This window comes from Mus caroli, chromosome 9, assembly GCF_900094665.2.
Source record: "Mus caroli chromosome 9, CAROLI_EIJ_v1.1, whole genome shotgun sequence".
In the NCBI taxonomy this organism is placed as follows: domain Eukaryota; kingdom Metazoa; phylum Chordata; class Mammalia; order Rodentia; family Muridae; genus Mus; species Mus caroli.
This window is the reverse complement of record NC_034578.1, coordinates 11,867,155-11,872,075: the sequence shown is the minus strand read 5'-3', so window position 1 is coordinate 11,872,075 and position 4,921 is coordinate 11,867,155. Positions and strand designations below refer to the sequence as shown.

The window sequence follows — 4,921 nt, the reverse complement described above, 5'->3', positions numbered from 1 at the left end:
TTATTACTAACTGAGCTAAGAACAATTGCAGACGTCTGCTGATAGCAGAGGTCTGTGTGAGGTTAAATACTAAATGCAGCAAGTTCCTTGCGAGCTGCCCAGTTACAAACCCACAGATGTAGAGAACATTCCTTAGTAACCTGGTCACTGAAACAAGTCTGATTCACTGAGCCTTTGACCGGTAACTTTTAGACAGATGCTTGCTACTGTAATTACTGACAGGAAGGGACAGTGCCTACTCAAAAAAATAAATAAATAAAAATAAAAATAAGTCAGCCTAGCCAGTTAATCACATTTACCATGTTTTCAATCATAATTTCTTACCTTATTTTTGGAAAGACTTATGCAGTGGCGTACATTTTAAAGTGGCGTACATTGTTCTTCTTGTGAAGAACAATGCATCTTGGAGCTGGAGGGGTTAGGGACACTCCACCTCCTGAGTTCTTAGCCTGGTCCCTTGGATGCTGTGGTGGGATCATCAGGAAAGACCTTAGAATAGACAGTATATCTGTTGCCTTTCCTATTGCTGTGTTAAAATACCCTGAAAAAAGCAAGGAGGCAGGTATTTGTCTCACAGTTCAAAGGTATGCAGTTGTCATGGAGGAGCGAGAGCTTGCTCTTACATTGTTTCCATAGTTAGATGATGAATGTTGCCAATCAACTCATTTTGTCCTTCTTATTCAGCCTGTCCCATGGAGCAGAGCTGCTTACAACAACCCAGTCACCCACCTCAAACTAATCATGACAACCCATCAACAACCTGCTCAGAGTTAGCATAATTCAGAGAATCCCTCACAGGTATGCCTTGAGACTTGACATTACAGGGATTCTGGATCCTGTCTGGTTGACAGTCGGTCAATATTAACCATCACTGAAGGTAACAGCTCTGCATGTTTAAAATGTCTGCTCACCTAGATTGGAAAGTAGTAGATGAAGATGAGGTTTCTGTAAAAGTCAGCTTGATGGGTGATGAGTTTCTTGAAGTCACTTACAGGTGCATGGGTAGCTCATGGGCAGCTCCACTGCCCGGAGGTCCCTGTCAGCTTACAGGCAACCACATTACCAAAGAGTCCCAGCCCGGTGCTTTACAGCCTCTGTGTCCTCTCTAAGGAAAGGGGACCGGGAAGGATGCCATTAATGCCCCTGACCCCCAAGCCTCGTGAGCCTTCCACCTCCCTCCACAGGGAAACCTTACAGACCCAATCTCATGAGCATCTCCTCAGGTGGTCAGTGCTGCTCTGATTCAAGACAGCAAGAAAAACACAGAACAAGCTCAGCAATATATGTATCTATTACTTTCAATTTCTTTGAAGTAATTATTTCAACCTGTCACTTGTCACTTTAGGCTACTGTTAAATGTTCTTCCCTTTTCATTTATGTATGTGTATGTGTCCATTCATGTGCACCACATGTGTGATCCCCAGGAGCTACAATTACGGGTGGTCATGAGCTGACATGAGTGTGCTGAGAGCCGGCCCTGAGTCCTCTGTAAGAGCAAGTGTTCTTTTATATATATATATATATATATATATATATATATATATATATATATTATCTTATTACAAATTTTAAAAAAACGCAGCATCCTAAAAAATCTTTTTACTGGTAATACAAATTCTTATAAAGTTTTTTTGCTACCATAAGAAGTTAAACCATTAAATATTTAGAAACATTCAACATCAAAAGTTTTAAATCTAACTGTACGTTGTAGCCCCTGAAAAAGCTACAAACACGTTTTTAAAAGTATTTTCTCTACAAAGAATCTCATCAGCTACACAAAAATCTGTTCAGTTTTTATACTGAAGCTAATGTTGAGCTGTGCTTGGATTTCACATTCTTAGCAAAATAATTGCCTGAGCACAGATACTCCACGCTTGATGACAGCCACTTCTTCTTCTTCCTCTTCATCATCTTCTTCCTCTTCCTCCTCTTCTTCCTCCTCCTCTTCCTCCAGTCTTCTTCTTTGAGCCTGCTGGCCTACCAGGACCCTTCTTTCCTGCTTCACTTTTGCCCTTGCCATGGTATGCAGCAATGTCCTTTTCACACGTCTCCTTTAGTTTAGCTACTTTCTGCTCATTCAGTTGTTTATCTTTGGCAAATTGTTCAGACCACATCATACCCAGTTTCTTTGCAGTATCTCCAATAGACAGGCAAGGGTGTTCACTTTTGATTTTTTGGGCAATGTCCAGAGCAAAACATGAAGAAGGCAGATGGCAGTCTCTTTGAAACATTTGGATCCTTTTTCTTTCCTGTCTTATCTAACCTTTGGGAGGAACATTGTTCTTCATCTCCCTGTCTTAACCAGCTTTGTCGCTCTTGGCCAAATCTTCAAACTTCGACTTTTCGTTTGCAGACATGGTCTTCCATCTCTCAAAGCATTTCTTGGAGAACTCAGAGAAGTTAACCGACGAATCGGGATGCTTCTTCTTGTGCTCCTCCCAGCAGGTCTGCACGAAGAAGGCATATGAGGACATTTTGCCCTGTGGCTTATTGGGGTCATCCTTGCCCATGATGATGGCATGGTATCTATCAAAATTTCTGCCCACCATCTAAGGCCTCCTAAGTGGCCATGCAGAAGCTCTACAGACCCCTCACACATACACACTACACAGAAAGACTTGGGCCACCAAGCCTGGGGACTCTCAGCTGATTCAAAAGCAAGTGTTTTTTTTTTTTTTTTTTTTTTTTTTTTTTTTTTTTGGTGCTCCAGTCCATAAAAAGTCCTTTCTATAAACCTCCTTAATTTTCACAACAGGAAACTCCATTTCTGGAAGACTCTATACTTGCTTGGCTGATCCTAAAATCCACAAAACATAGTTTGCAAGTTGCTGCACACACCCTTACTCCCAACACTGAATGTGTATGCTTCCATTTGCTTTTACACTGGGAAAATGCCTCTTTGCACACATAAGATTTAGGGATAGTGGGTTTCCAGTATACAGCAGAGCTTTGAAGTCTGCCAATTCATCACATGGCATGCTTTGATTTCAATAGTCCTGTCAAAGTCAGCTGTGCAAGCCTGCGGTGGTATGTGGGAGGGGTGGGCCAGCAGGAGTCCAAGAGAAGACAGCCTTGAAGTGCACAGAGAGGGAATGTGTCTTCTTCTGCCTGACTCCCTGATCTGTAGTGTACATGCACACTTACCAGGAGAGCCTCTGCCCTTGCCCGGATGAGGCTGGGACAGCCAGAGGGAGGGGCCCCTGGAGTAGGTAAGCCTTTCCTTTCTACACAGTCACTACTCTCTCTCCAGCAGGAAGCTAGGCTTCCAAGCAGGCTTGTTTCTCAAGGATCCTAATCCTGACACTAGGCAGACTGTCCTCATGGTGGCAGTGTGGCCTTAATTAGCAGCTGCTGGTACCTGCAGGACTGCAAAGATGCTCAACATGGCCTGCTGATGCTGAGCCTGGTGTGAGTGAATGCTGGTGTTTCTGAAGGACTCTGTTCCCAGTTCTTCAGACAGTTATTCAGCTACTGTGTGTGTGTGTGTGTGTGTGTGTGTGTGTGTGTGTGTGTGTGTGTGTGTGTCACTTTATAACCTACTATACATAAAAGCTCAGGTACAGGGGGATACAAGATTTATCTTTGGTTTTAATAATTTATATTCTGCTCCAGGACCTGGGGTTTAAATGCCCAGTCAAAGAGAGGTGACTTGTTACTGCAGTCAGCACTGAGTACTGCAGTGGTGGAAACGGAGGGTCACATAAAGCAAGACAAAGTCTTCAAATCTCATCTTAAACGTGGCTTCCATCCTAATTGCTGGCTCTGGCCCTTCAGTCGGGTTGTGTGGCCCTGTTCTGTGGCACCTCAGTTCCCTGTGTGTCTCTGTTGTGTCATTGTTCCTTGATTATCTTTTTTCTTTCCTTCCAGATGGAACAAGATGCTCTGACAGGAGGGGCTTCTGTCCAGTCCCGAATCACATCCCCAGCATCCATCATTAAAGTCATGCTTATGGTAGGAGGCTCATAAACACTACTGAATGAAGGGGAATGAGGGTTCCATAGTGCCTGCAACATACACACACACACACACACACACACACACACAGTCTGTATTTTTCTAAACCAAAGAAAAACATCAGTTTACCAAGCTTTTGGCTCCTAAGGGCCATACCAAAGTCCTATGGCAAGTGCCCCTGGGGAAGTGGGAAGGAAAGGCCTCCAGTCCTCCCACTGTCTCCTTTACAGGGGAGCTGCGAGCTGTCCTTGCCAGTTGGGCCATTGTGCTGCCCAGATTATACCAGCACCTGTCTCCAGTATTGCTCTGCCCTGCCTGCTGCACCTCTCATCTCAAAACTGCCCACCAGGAGTGTCTCACTGCTAAGTGAGGCCCAGAGCACACTGGTGCCCTGCCCTCCCCTGTCCCTGGAAAGACACCTCCAGGTCAGGCCACTCCAAGGTTAGCCCCTCTGCTCGATCTCTCCAACCGAGCACCTCTGTGATTCTTCTTGTATGGGAGGGGGAGGGGAAAAGATTTCCAAAAGAACACTGGCTGATTGGCAGCTTCAAAAAAGCAGGCACCAGCTGGCCCTGCAAACTCAATTCAGAACTTACTTTGAGTCTCAGAAAATGGTCATGCACCACAGAATGACATTTTAATCAACAACAACCAATAGGTTGTGCTCCATTACCATCATAATGGAGCTAAAAAATAACTATTCTTATGGTTTTCATTTCTATGTTTAATATGTTTAGATATACAAATACTTGACATGGCTTATAGTCTACACAATAGCATACAAACCAGGTTTGTAGCCTGGAAGCAATGGTCTGCACTACACAGATCAAGAGTGTAGTGAACTTTACTTCAAAGACCAGTGCAGTGAGCAACACCTCTGAGACGAGGAATACAGCCAAGTTTACCTCAGAGACCATAGGTGCAGTGGACCTTACCTCAGAGTCCAGGGGTGACTTGACAGGAATAC

The 4,921-nt window shown here is 44.2% G+C and overlaps 1 pseudogene; it reads right to left on the bottom strand.

Annotated features, from left to right (window-relative positions):
- Positions 1-1,837: 1,837 nt before the first annotated feature.
- On the bottom strand, positions 1,838-2,510 carry LOC110301438 (annotated as a pseudogene).
- Positions 2,511-4,921: the final 2,411 nt, after the last annotated feature.